Consider the following 15,780-nt stretch of genomic DNA (forward strand, 5'->3'; position numbering starts at 1 on the left):
CGCTTTGCCGGTTTTGTCGTTTTATTTCCGTTATTTTATGTAACAAGGGAAAAGCTATCATGCATGCCTTGTACCCATACACTTGGTAAGAATACGTTTGTACATTTAATTGAGAAGGCTGAGATTAATCATAATCGAAGAATGTCAGACATTACAACAGACAACTGACACTTTCTGTAAATGTTCGAGAAGCGATCCGAAGACTTGGTTAATGTTCTTTTTTTATGAGGATAGTCAAAATATGCAGTAAGTGACAATAAATATTTGCTCTATGTAATATATAAACCCTCACCCTTGAGTTTCACATTTTCGCCATTTTCAAAAAGATTATTTGAAGGATAAAAAAATTTGTTGCATGTTTTACTGCCCGTGTTTTGGCAAAAAAGAAACTGAAAAAAAAAATAATAAAACATCTTGTTACGTGATCATGTATACATGGTTGGACATTCGACATTTATGCATATCATGAACATTGATCACAAATAGCCAAATTACGTCATTAAAGTTCGGGACCTCTCAAATTCGGATTGTACTGTGGTAAAATAGGATGCGCATTCGTTGGTAAACTTAAATCCTGATTTATGGTAGAATTGTGCTTTTGTAAACATCCCACGCTATTCTCACGGGATGTTCGTTGTTTTGTTTGATTGACATGTGGCCATTAACTGACCACCCCTTGTGTTTGCACGCGATATTTTTGCTGACCTACAGTCTTTGTGGACGCACGCTTTGTGTCCGCACGAGATCTCTGTAGCCATTGTTTGCAGAAGGTTCGCTTCTCACGTAATTGTTGTAATGCATCAATCGTTCTGGTTTGGTTTTCAAGTACTTGTTTTGTGAAGAGAATGGGCTGCTGTCCATCAAAATAAATTTCAAAACGAATTTTTCGTTGTGGTAACTTAGAACTGACTTGTATTTTTATGTATATATGTGCATGCTTTCTCGACTAACACACGCTCTCTCTAAGCATCTGTCCACTCTAGCTATGCGTTGCTTGTAATCAGTTGATCTCGTGATATCGTTACTTGTAAATTTTGATTCGACATATTCAATATAATCGCGGATCCTTAGTCTAATAATTGATAAAGTAACTTGGTATCAGGTTTGCAATTAAAAGCAGGTCAGGAACAGAACGGTTAGAACTCACGAGTGGCCTTATGTCAAATGAAATAGTCAAATAGGATTCCGTTATTAAGGGTTAATTAATCTTGTTAATATCCAACGTCAAGTTTTTGGCATATAGGTCGCAACACATCTCAATCAATTAACTATGGTGTGGTTCATGCAAATATTTGATTTCGGTCGAACGGTAGGTATTTTGATATTCGACCCAATTCGAATACAGAAAGCTAATCCTAATTTTTGTGTGTTTTGATAAAAGTTTGACAACATAGGGCTTGTTAGCTCACTTAGGCGACGAAAGTTCGAAACACCCTTTCAAAAACAGATCGAATGGGCCAGTTGTATTAAGAGCTACTATCGGCTTCAACTTCATGGTCCTTACCGAACCAGGTTAGAATGCAGCTTTTTTCTCCGTGGTAAATTTGTCAAGAAGTAAAACTATAAGCGCTTTGTTTATAAAGTCAACCAAATTTGATGCAGTAGCTGTCATGATTAATAAAACCATCCTACTATCTATTGGGTTTCTTTCCGCTTTTCATCAATACAATAAATAAAGGTAGTTAGAACGTGACGTCCGTAAAATACCCAAGCCTGCTATATTCCTCCATGTGTATGATACACTCTGTTCGTTGCATAGGGTGACGTGCTTAATGGTGGGGAGATAGCTCGAAGTGTCATAACTTCCTCTTTTGCAATAACTTTCCGTCATTTGTCACCTTGATGATAGTTTGCTAATCGTTAGGCAGTTTTTTTTTCAAATCTTGCTCCCACTTGATTTTTCAAATCTTGCTCCCACTTGTCGGGACAAAGTGGCCAATCCAGCTAGGCTACAATGCCTGGGCTGCCAAGGCTGCAAACCTAATCTAACTTATTAATGGTTTGAAAATACGTTAAAGTGACCGAGTCTTGGAATCAAACCTCTCGGCAGTTTCTTTAAAAAGGCTGAACGTTTACCAGAAATTCGTACAGAAGTATTGTGGACAATCTGTTGCCTTCCCGCGGGATTTAAATCTTTAATCACAATACAATTGCGCGCATTTGTTTTGCAAATTTGAGAAAGTTAATAAATTGGAGTCAATTAAACTTAATATATATATATATATTTACTTGTAGTGACCTTATATAATCCTGCAGTAACTTAAAGATTGCATTCTTGTAATCGTATCTCCTTCGAATGAAGATCAGAGACAAAATGTTGTTTACCAATCAATAAAACTGCTCTTATTAAGTTAGTGTGTTGTTAAAGAAGAGTAATGACGGTAGAAACTACTAATGAGTTTTTACTAGCAGATTTAATCAAAGAGTTTCGTAAATTAACTATCAAAACCCAAACTTAAAGATATTGGTTTGAAGGTAAAACATTATGTGCAATGCCTGACACACTTACTTCAGCATCCAAGAGTGTTCACACGTTTCAAGGAACTCGACGAAACGATCTGCTTCCTCGTTAATGATTTCCTCCATCTTTTTTTCTCCCAAACCTCTTCTGTCAAATGCGTGCCAAATGTAACCATGTGACTTGCAGCTAGTTGTCAATGATTGTTATTTCTATACTAATGGAAACTAAAGGTTTGAAACCAAGTGTTTCTGATTACCTTCAGTCTGTTTTTTTTTTAATACAAATAATCGATTTCGCCCACAAACGCATCATCAGTTTCTACAAATTTCCCCCCGAATTCGTTAGCAATTGCTGATAATTTTGCTTGATGTTGTGGTTTTATGGATATAGTACATATTTTAACACTGTTTTCGCACTCCCTTATATTTAGGCCTCCGGTGTTAGAGACCACAGCAGTGCAGTTCGTAGTTGTGTAGATGCAGTGGTAGGGGTCCACAGTGTTCACCATTTAGTTTTGTTTTAATTGCTTGCCTATTTTGTGTACATGTAGCTTCGAGTACTTTATTGCATTTTATTTGCAGAAACTCATGTTGCGTTTGTACGCGAAATCGATTTTTCATATCTAAAAAAAATTGTCGCCGTATTATTAAATTACAAATAATTCTTTCAAGGCTGGAACGGATTTACGTGTTAAATTTCAACAGACGAACAACACTCACTTGAGGTTTCCCCTACAACAATAACACGACAAAATTCGCATCAATGTACCTGGTTAATTGCTTCGAAAGTATTTAGTACAACCACATCTTCGAGACCGATTCTCACTGACCTGCCGTCAGACCCATTCTGACTGACATGACGTCACCGTACATATCAATACTTCACTGTTTGATTTTCAGTGCTGGTTTTTTCGAGTGAAAACGCAAAAACTCCACTAAAACACTGCAAGTAAATTATAAAACACACCTTCAATAACCACACTATTCAGCGTTTTTGACTACTAAGTTTTTGACATGAGGCTTTGCGTTTAAGGTGAGATATTTATAACTGGGAGCATTGTGCTGTTGTTGTGATAGCTAGGCCTGAAGTGGTTTGGTGACGACGTGACGATGAGCTCGTGCTGCTCACTTGCAGGTATGCACGTAGACCGTAACTTTACTTACAAGGAAAAGAATAATGAATACAATTCTCTATTGTCACACCCAAACATGGTTGCATAAGAAAAACTTCCAGGATGCACGTAAAGCGATGTGTCATAAGATAGGCTTGTGACAAACGGCAGTAATAACATACCACTAAGGTTTATCGCAAGTCTGTTTTGAGTAAAGGTTTAACTAGTTTGGAATGCGCGCAGGGGGACCGCACCAAACGGGCCTAACGTGAGGATTTTGTTTCAATTGCGAACTTCGTAAACTCGTTTTTCGTTTGGGTGCACAAACATTACAGAAACTTTATTGAGATTATCAACGCTGTCGGCAAGCTTGGCTGGCAATTAGGCTTTCAAAAAAGTCAAAGCGTCATAAAATTGCCCAAAGCCTAACACCACCACACCACTCAATGCAGCAACCGCTAACCACAATGATTACGCATTGCGCAACGACAGTTTCCTGCTTCGCTTAGTCATTCGAATGGAAATGTTTATTTGCCACGCAGACTCCATAACAGTCTGTGTTTGTTATGAAGACGTTTAATGAACGCCAACAGAACCTGACCACAAAAACCCTGCTGTTTCGGATTTCCTGATTTCCTCGTTCTTTTCGAGGACAGGGAAGCAATCCAAAGACACTAAACTTAAAGCGACCTGAGACGCAAATTGTTTGTCTGGAGTCAATAAGTTCACCAATGCGTTTATGCTGATTCAACCGTAAACAGAAATGGAACCTTAAACACAATTACTCATTTGGTTGCGTGCGTCAGGGCCTTGTTTGACATCAGATTAAATGTAGTCCTGGAATAACAAAGTAACAATGTAGTGCAGCAAAACACAGAGAAATAAGTCATGCTCGAAATTGAAACTAAAACTAACTTGTAACCAACTTGTATTGTGAGTGTTAGTTTTGGTAATTTCATCGAAGAATATCAACAAGTCATTATAACTTTGTACCATATTTCTTTTTTGGATTGGCTTGGTAAGAAGTGAATAACCAGCAGTTTAAGATGCTAAAATCTTGACCAATGCCCGACAGTTTTTTTACTGTGGTACATAGACCTTTGATGTTCCAAATGTCCAACTACTGAGCTAGAAAATAATCTTCTTTTAAAACGGTATAAAATTTTAACGAATTTTGCATATATTAAACGACCTGTCTTCTGGTCTTATGCAGCATCTAAAGGATAGAAAATACGCAGAGTATACCATGCGTTGGTACAAAAGTGTAGAGTATTTACAGTTTTTGTCAATCTTAGATATTATATAGATGTAGACCATTTTAAAGCAAATCATGACTTATAAGTTATTGGTATTTGCATTGTTGATTATCAACGAAGCTGCAGCAAATAATTGTTCCAGGCCTGTGGTGCCACAATATATGACCGTGATTCCGGACAATACGGAATATTCCATCAACGAAACTGTTTCCTATTTGTGCAATGCTGGTTACCAACTTGTAGGGGAAAATAAATCTCAATGCACAGATATTGGATGGGACAACAATACACCTCATTGCCAGGGTAAGAATATTATCAGGGTCTGTTTTAGTTGTGCAAAATATTTAACTAAATACGAGAAAGTATTTCTTATCTGATTCAATTCAAACCATGACGAAGTCGCTTTGAGACAGGCTAAAATTTCATTTATAAAGGAATGTTGTAAGCCTGATTGTGATATTTGCACAACCTATTTTCACCGCTTTAAACACTAGTAGTAATTTCAATGACTAAACTGACAGAGCAAAATATTGTCAAAAAACGATTAATCTTTTGCAGTTAGCTTCTCAACTTGTGGAAAAACATCAGAATCTCTTACAATTGTAAGTATATTTTGTTAGAAGATCTTATTTATTTTTGTGCATGTTAAATTTTGATCGTCAAAGAAACATTTTTTACATGCCTTATGTGGCTTAAATGTTTAATTCAACAGGATTGCATGTTACTTTGTTTAGAGTTCAAGAATTTACGGAGGATCAACAGCTCCTAATGGTTCATGGCCATGGATGGCTCTGGTAATAAAGGAACAAAGGTTACTGTATTTTACATTGGGGGGAGGAAGCATTTTGTCTGATCGATGGATTCTCACAAGTGCGGACCAACTTGATGGTGGATCTGGAAGGTAAAGAACATTCAAATTGATGCTGTTTATCGAATTTACCAGAATAGTTTTGAGAAATATTTTTTAGCCTTGTTGTCTTGGTTGGAACTTATCTACGCACCAGCTCAGCGACCTCAACCACCCAAAAAATTCCTGTCGAAAGTCAACAGAAACATCCCAAATTTAGGTGAGGTTTTATTTTCCAAACCTATGGGATTACAAAGTATTTTTGTGGTCTGCACCACTTAATTTGGTTAAACATTCGCCGGACCAATTTTATAGGATTTTACGAATGAAATCATGTAATCCCTTCCTTTTCCTATTGAATCAGAAAACAATCGGAAACACATAATATCAAAAAACATACTGCACAGTTATTTACCAAAGTAAAAAGGAAACACCAATTCAGCTGACAAAACATCTACGTACCCTTTGGAATGTCATCTCGTTCCCCACAGTGGTATGAGTACCCGTTAAGGAACCTCTGTTCTATAGCATAAGCATTAACAGCAGCACTTACGTCAAGAAGAACTGATGCACTGTTGCACTTTGATGTACATACAAACCAATACACAGAATATACACAGCTACGGTATACGACTCTCACATGAAAACCGATAACATTTTGACAGCCAACATTCAACGACTAGACATATGTAAGCATCACGTTACGATGAATTGCAACCGAAGCTTTTACGTTACAACACACAGAGACTTCCCACGAAAGTCTAACGTCACTCACAAACAAACTATATTTGACTTTTTCAGTGGTCAGCTGACGGGGTATGATTTGGCTTTACTCAAACTAACGACCAGCATTACATTCAACGACGTCGTGAGGCCTATTTGCCTTCCACCTGGGCCAAACTACGATATACCGTCCGAGACAAAATGGCACTTTGCAGGATGGGGGAGAACGCATAGTAAGCTTTTTAACGATCTCAGATACTGGTTCTAAAATCACATTTATCAAATCGTAATTTCAGATAGCAGCAAACCTGATGAACTACAGCAAGCTGAATTAAACACCAAGAGTCGATCTTACTGTGAATACGAATACCGCAGGTTTATCGGTTCCTCCAACGCAATGCCTTCCACTATTATGTGCGCTGACTCAATGTTGAAAGACACTTGTTCAGTAAGTTCACTGAATCGTATTTTGAAACTACGCACTTGGCATGTTGCCTACCGTTATCAGAGTAATAACACAAACACCGCAAAGTGTCAATATATCACATTGCTTTGTGGTTATCATATTCTTAGGGCACAATTCTAACAACTTATGGAAAACATACTTTTAGCACTGTAAGAAACCCCTTGCAAAAAAATATTGTAATCAGTGATTTAAAACATATTTTATTTGTGAGTATGGCCATTTTACTAATGGGACGAAGTAGATTTTTGCGACGTATTGGCAACCATACAACAAGACTGGATCATTGATAACATGCTTCATATACTTTATTGTTTCATGTAAAGGTTGATGATGGGGGTCCTTTAATCTGTGACGTCGGCAATGACACGTGGTATCAATATGGGGTAAGGAGCTTTAGCGACAGCAGCTGTGGAAGTGGCCCAAGTTTTTTCGTTAAAGTGACGGAAGTATCCGCATGGATTGAAAACGGTGAGCGATGCAACCGCGTTGTGCGCCTCTACAAAGTAGACACAAAAAATTGCAAATTTTAAACAGTCAAGCACTTATATGACTTGTGTCAAATACAATTATTTTATAACTTTGCAGTGACTGGATTGAGCTTTGCAAAACCAGATGGTAAGTGTAGTTTGAATTTGTGTGTATGTATGACACAATGAAATTTGTTAAAAATGGACAAGTTTTGTTAAACAAATTTAGTTTTTTAGTAAAAACATGCGGCAAACCAACTGTGAGGTTTGGTGCTGCAATACCTGACTTTGATGTTTATGCTGTTGGCGTTCAAATATCATTCACTTGTGAGAGTGGGTTCGCACTAAACGGAACATCAGCAAGTACATTGGATCCCTGACCCACCAACTTGTCAAGGTGAACTCATAAATTAATAAATAATCTTGGTTCACATTTGTCTGCTTATCATTTAAGTGAGTTACGACCGTTCACAAATAATAAATCCTTGTTTTCTACAGTGATATGCGAAAAACCGATTGTCCCTTCAGCATCCGTGACACCGAACAAGAATAGCTACAATATTGGTGAGCAAATATATTTCACTTGCAAAAGTGGGTTTCTGTTGAACGGGACATCAACAATGACTTGTTCAGCCACCGGAGATTGGAATCCTCTGACATCGCCAACATGCATAGGTTTTTGAAACATGTTTTTTGATTCTAAACATAAAATTCTTTTTGTTGATGACTTTGCCTGGCATAACGTTAATTCAACTCATAAAAGCTCAATTGGCGCAAAACGTCTTAGTATCTCGAAGAAAGTTGGTTGGATAACAATTGAAACATTGACCAATATAGTTTTTGTGAGATAACATCATGTTTTATTATAATATTTAAGAAATGTAAAGAACGACTTTTGTCGGTTTGGTAGTTTGTTTTCAATACTTTAGTAAGAGACAAAGTACTGATACTGAAGGAATTCTGCATATTTGTCATGACACATTTACATTTAACTGAAGTACTTTGCTCTAAGGTACAACTTGCAACAAACCTAATGTCCAATCAGCATCCTTAACACCGGACAAGTATGTTTACAATGTTGGAGAACGAATTACATTCAACTGTCCAAACGGTTTTGCATTAAATGGTTCGGATACAAGCACTTGCACTGCTGCTGGTCCAACAACCGTTTGGTCCTCTCTGTCGCCCACGTGTGGAGGTACTATGTCAAAATATGTGTAATTTTTCTAACACATGTTTAATTCAGGGATTTCATTCTAAAAACAACACATTTCTTCTCTCTTGAAACAGACGTAAACGAATGCAACCAAACACCTTATCCCTGCGGTGACTCTCTATGTTTGAACAACGATGGAAGTTACAAGTGCGATGCCATAAGTCAATTGCGCCCACGTGGTGTCTTGGTGTTGGTAGTTTCTTTTACAGCCAGTCTGCTCTGGTTTTCATTAAATTGGTAAATTTCGGACAACGAGATCGGTAATCATACAGTATTAAATAATTACAAATGTTTCAGTTTGTTTCAATTACTATATTCATGTTTGCATTCTCCGAAGTTTTTTCACATACTTTACACTGAGCCTAATTTTTCATGTACCCAATAGTTCAGAAATGTGTTTTTGAATAATATTGTAAAAAAATGTAATTGGATCGATCTATGAGCACAAACGAAATATCGCGAATATCGTCAATAAATTTAACTCTCAATTAAATAACCAGCGATTACATTTGGATTGTTATTGCTGGCGCTTTCTGCCATTTAAGTCAGCATTGTCGGACAATAGAGACAATACACAATGTTCCAAATGAAATTGTCAAGCATCACTTATTGGTGAGAACTAAATTACTCAATAAAGGGACAGATACGTTATGAATAATGGTCGAGAAAGCAGCTGAACTTGTTTCTTTGGACAACTTTTAATAGAACTGCGAATAAAAATGTGTTTATGTTGTAGTGTTTAAATTATTTATGCAATCAAATAATACATTTATTGTTCATGTTAAAAGGTATAGAAAGTGTAATGTTCGTTTGTTGAATCAATAATGTAATCATATTTATTGCCACCACTACTTCACTCAAAGTACAGAAATGAAATGTTTTTGACAAATTTGTGTCATGTATAAATCGCAATGACCGATTTATGATTTGGATCCGTGCAGTTATGGCAACCCATCACTCCCTCAGTGCCACCGGCTGCGACCCTACGACAGACAGTGGTTCTCTGTTGTTGAAACTATTGTTCATGTGCGTAGTAACTTTGTGCGCAAAATAAGAGTGATTTGATTTGATTTTTGCCATGAAAAGTGTTATGCAATACATTAGATGGTAAATCAAGGAACCAATAGAAATGTTTACGATAACAGCAAGAGTCTTAATTAGATCCTCAAAACGAAGCATTTTATCACCTGGTAAATCCTACGCAGTAGTAGCAAAGTAATTGAAGCTCACACTCATGGTTCCTCAGTAAGATCGTTGTAATTATTACGGATATTGCCGTGCGTATGTAAGACGCTCCTCTCTGCGTTTTGATCACTACGTTCGGTGAAAATCAACGTTGGGTAAATGTTCATGTTGTTATTAATCCAACAAAAATATTACTGTACGTGGAATTATGATTGTCGCGTTTGACTTTAGACTGTTTTCTTGGAAGACGCTATGGGGTTAGTTTAATCGGCGTTACGAACTGTTTTCGGTGCCACAAAATCATGTTGATTGCCAGCTCACTTTTTGATAGTAATTCCTTTTTTATTGTGCAATTCAACAATGACGTCGCAACCGCTTACACAATACCATGTAAGTTAACCTTCAACTACGTAATTTGTAGAATTATTCAGAATTGCAAACAGAGAATAATTTTTACACGTTCTGCCCAAGGTTATTCTCACACGAATTCTATTTTGCTATGTCAAGTGTTGCATTCGTGTTTCAAGTGTTTAAGACTTGTTAACTTGATAAAGAATATTTCCACATACCTAGTTCCGTTTAAATCACTTGCATAACGCAGGTAACCGATTGCTGCAAATGTGTTTATGTGCGCTACCTAACGGTTAAAACAGTTATGCTTGTGGATTTATCCGACACATACAACGTTGTAAAACCAATAACAGAGACATACATAATTTTGTCTAACTATATGATTGATATTATATCTATTATGTAGGTTGAGACGTGTCTCTTAATTGTAGGCGATCTGGCTATCGACTGTGCATTGTCTTAATATCAACGATACCAATTTACTAAGAAAAAGAAATGTTTAAAAAAAAATAAAATTAAAATTTGTTCTTCTGTTACATAAGTTACAAGAGTATGTTATTGTAGCCACGTTTCGTCCACCATCCGGCGTGTCGAGAGGACTAAGACAGAAGACAAAAGTAATTGAAGCATCGCTCTCGTCGCTGCATCTTAACGTTATATGTTCGTATCCAAGGTATGTTTCGTTATCGTTTTATTTTAATTAAAAGGTCGCAAAGGTAGTCCTTGGCAGATGTTAAAGTCATAGGAGCCAGATATACAGTGTGTTTTCTTTCTGCAAACGTAAGTCCCTGCATGTGCAATTGCCTCATGCTTCTTTCGAATACAAGAGTACAATTCAACCATTTGCCTTAATCTATCACTTTACGACAGTACGTGATTTCCAAAAACACAAAATGCAAATAATTGGTCTTTAAAGGGATGGTTTCGAATTTTCACGACTATTCAGTATTTAGAGTATGTCACTAAACTCACAAACAATCAAAATCCCACTGACAACTCTACAAGCAACGACAACCACCCAACCATCGACCACAATAAACGCCAGATGGATTGAAAGTATTCGCAGTGAGTAGTAGGTTGCAAAATCCGATCAAAAAGATTTCTTCCTCTGAAACACGAACACTGAACTTTTCCATTCGACATTTTGCATTCATCCGAGCACATTCCGTTGGCCTGAAAACATTGAATAAAAATAAAGTTTATACTCACAAAAAAAACATCCACAAAATTCATCTTTTAACCTTGCCACAGCTGTTGGGTTTCACAAGACGAACTGGCCCCACTGAAATCCATCCATATTTATAGTTGTTCAAGGTGGAACGCTTTTTTCTGTTACACCCCTGTTTAATAAGGTTATTTTCCGATCATTTTCACTCCTAGTGTTGACGGTAACATTTTGCTAACTTTGAAGTTTTGCAATGAAATTTTTGAAAACATCAATTGAAGATTATACTAACCGGATCAACGCACCCTCCGGTAGAGTTTTGGCAAATCCTTATGCTGGAATGGACAAATATGTTCTGCTCCAAATCACTGAAGTTTGTCCACACAAAGCTTTCAAACTTAAATTCTGCATAGTCCGACTGGGAGTTTCTCAAAACAATGACATTAGATGCTTGGTTGTCGGCAGCACACCTTTCAAGAACGCGAAAGATATTTCGCATGTTAACATAATCAATTTGTCAACGTACCGATTTTCAATAATTGGATAAGTTGGGATTGAAGTAGGATCAGATGATTGTGTCGCCCAACTTCGTTCAACCTTAACAAAGGATATTCAAATTGTTACAATTGTACAATATGTGCGCAATATTGTCTACCTCCACAATGAATTCCCCTGTGTTGCCAAGTAAACTTGCAAAGTCAACTTTTGCAAATATATATTCTGGAACTGTAATTGAGTCTCTAGCGGACAAAACATTTGAAAAAGCTTCGTTGTTGCAAAGAATGAAAGAAAAATCAAACTCGCTTGAAACTGGGGCAATTTCAGCTTGCGCATTACTGACAATTTTAGCAATTTAGGCAAGCAACCGAACGTCAAACACAGAACACATAGTACTTACCTGGTTTCAGATGAAATTCTGTTGGAACTTACTTCTGCTGAAGCGTTAAAAATGCAAGCGAAGTTTATCGAATATCTTACATAACGTTGCACCAATGAGTTGAAATCCATCTGCTTTTGATTCCATATCGTGTAATTGTAAACAATAAATCTTGAATCCATATTCTGTAAACCAATTCCGGATCAAAAATTCATATATTTTAATCTACAATAAAAACAAATTCACCTTCACCACAGCATCAAAGTCGGTTATATTGAACTCAAACATGTTGTCGGAAGAAAACGCCCTTCGACACTTTGGATTTAAGCTCGCAATTTCTGATACAGGTCTTGGTGATACGTAAAGAACATCGCCAGTTGTAGCATTTAGCGACATCACACCGTGTCACTCAAACTACAAATAAGAAATGTTTTTCTTTACAACTTATAAAGTAAATATAACTTTTCTTGAAATAACTTACTCAATGCTTATTCCTTTATTTTCACAGCGATGTACATTATCTGAATCCACTGTAATCATGAAACATTTTTGCTTGGTGTTCTGAACTTTAATCCAATGTAAATATGTTTACCCAAAGTAATTTGAGCATTCCAATAAAGAGTCGTGTTGAACAAATTAAGAAAGGCTATTTCAAATGAAGAGGCTTCAACAACCACTGTTAGTTGGGAAAAGTTGGTCATTCCCGCTAATGATCTAATTGTTGTGGCATCAGCAGCAGGGATGGTAGGTTTGATCTTCAAAGAAATCAGTGATTCATTTAGGTAATTTTCACATGTCTTTATACTTACAGATAAGACGGACCCAGACCCTAGTTGCAAGGGCATGAAGTTTAGGTTAAAACGCTCTGTGGAATCGCTGGAAAAAATCCAGTAACAAACCACCATATAAGGAACACCATTATTTCCTCCCGGATTACCCAAATTTTCAGGAAAAGTGTTTGCTGTGAACGCTTCTTGGCATTCATTTGTTGCTGAGAGGTAATCACAATTTTTTTTTTAGGAATAACTAAAAACAAATCGTTGTTACGCACGTGAACCAAGTTGAAATGTCACTACAAATCCTGTTCTATTTTGAGTTAGTTCACACTTCATAAACACTCCAGAAGATGTGAAATGTATAAATCCAGTGGTTGATCCATCACCAGTGAAACTGTCCAATACTGGTCCGCTCTCATCAGATCCCTCGTAAAACTGTTTTGTGTAAATCAGTTAGTTTAAATTCTGTAGGTTTGGTTTATTTGTTTTTAAAGCAATAACGAATAATTTCACCAACCATGCAACTGTCATCCTCGAGATCTCCAGTTATCATAAAAGCAAATCTGGCTGTGGTTAGGTTTAGTGGCACTTGAAAAAGACGGCAATCGTTGTCAATTGTGATGAAAACATTGGAATCAAAAGAGGTGAGATCCAAAGTTCCACATTCCGCTTCAGCATCTAATAGTTTTTTATTTGTAAGGGATTTAAATACAATGTGAAGACATTTACAAAAGGAAAATTTTTCACGTAGCGAAAATTATTTTCTTGTACGGAATATCTCAATAAATTTAGATAAAGTTGACATTCAGTCACAAGACTGACCTTGTATTTGAAAATACTGCAAAATTGAAGTGATTATCACAGAAGAAATGTAAGATTAACGAATGGTACTTGGCGAAAGTGAATCTCTACTGTGTTAACTCGGGTAATACCAACTGCAGTTATAACACATCTGCAGAGCATACCGCATAGAACGTATGAAAGATGATGATTTAATGTTGATTGCAGTTGAAAATTAACTGTGTGATTGCGGAAAACCTATTGCCTTCTCATAAAGCACGCGATTGGCATAAAAGGAATGCGATTCGTGCCGGCCCGTTTATTTTTAAACGTCTCTGCTGCATTCTGACACTTAAATGTTTGAACAGATGTGACCTCACCAAATTTCATTACCCCGTTTGGCCATTTACGTGGTTATATTCTTGAAGATTGGCCGCAACGAATGAACGCGATCTTGCCATTAACAAAGCTTGATCGCGCGTTTACGTAAAGCGTCCTCAACGGAACTACGCATCGTCCAGGCAACAACGCAACACAGTGGACATCACGATGATGGCGTCACGACTCAGGACTACAGACCACAACATACCGCCATCGATAATGATGACATCAACACGTTGCTTTCCTGAGAGCAACATAACGCCTGCGAAAACATAACGCAATACCAACTAAAAAATCGCCAAGCTTCATTCTGTGGTTCACTTGACCTAAGTCAACCTGCACTCATACGTCACAGGCGACATCAGCCGAGTAACTACGTTTGCACTCATCACCCAAAAGCGACACTAATGTCACAGAGGACACGATTTAACGGAAAAATGAAAACATATACGCGCGACGTTAAACACACATACGATGACTCATAAAATAACAATCACATGTTATTATTAAATGTTCCGCTTATTCAGCCTTAAGATTTAAGGCTGACCTGCTGTTAAGAATAATGACCTGCTGTACGTTCTATTCTCATTACGATAAACCTCATCGAATTTGTTAAGTTTTAGTACAAATGACTTTAATTTTGTGACACGGGACCTGACGGCACTATTGGTTGAGCTTTGCTTGGTCATAGTGTTTCCACCTTGTTTTCTCCGCTTTGGTTGCACCTAGTTTGGTGCCCAACGGATGACGGTGATTGTATAGTCACCACAAAGTGGAACTCAGCTTATACACGACTTTAATTTTATTACTAATTTTACTATAATTCAGTACTTACTAATTGCACGGTGGAGTGGAGTGTAATCTATGTTGACTTTAGCCCTTTACAGAACTGTGATACCACATAGCACAATTCTATCGAATAACCGCGTTTTTTGCTAACATTATGATTTATCAAGAATACACCAATCCAGCCTTGTACATAAAGCAAAAACCAGCACTGCACATTGTAATGGTCGCACAAGCACCTAAGTAAAAGCCGAACGTGACTCGGTATCAACGACCTATTTTCAACTTTAATCTCATTTTGTGTTAGAAGTTTAGTTTACAATTTATAAATTCGAATTTTTATTAACAATCTGCTCCCTTCCATCTACTGGATTTTGTCTACGATTTTGACTTGCGACGAGGGTCGGAATAGTTATTTATAAATTTCGTATCGGAATGGCAACTCTCTAAATATGAAATCCGACGTGTATATTTAGATTGCCAGTTTGGCCTCTTTTTTGAACAAACTAATTTGAACAAATTGCGCACTTGAATGGTTTCTCTCCAGTATGAGTCAGAATGTGACTTGTTCGATCACTGGAACGGATAAAGCGTGCATTGTGTTCTGGGCCGGATGTTTCCGTTGTCGTGTATTTGGATTTCCTAACTTGACTGAAACTTAACCGTGAGAACTGCAGGGTAATATTGTATCTACAGTTTATAAAGGTCGTCAATTAAGCTTTGAACAAATTTATATAGAAAGCTTTCCATGAAAACACTTTTAATTTCGACTTCATTTATGTTGCCATGCATGAATGATTTTCAACTCGAGTTACACGGAATTGTTCACATTGATGTGGAGATGATTTTCATAACCACAATTATACATTCTGAACAGAATGTTGATTATTAACATTAATAAATCGGCCAAACGTGATTCTGAGTGACTACTG

The sequence above is a fragment of the Ascidia mentula genome, chromosome 6, assembly GCF_947561715.1.
Source record: "Ascidia mentula chromosome 6, kaAscMent1.1, whole genome shotgun sequence".
Classification (NCBI taxonomy): domain Eukaryota; kingdom Metazoa; phylum Chordata; class Ascidiacea; order Phlebobranchia; family Ascidiidae; genus Ascidia; species Ascidia mentula.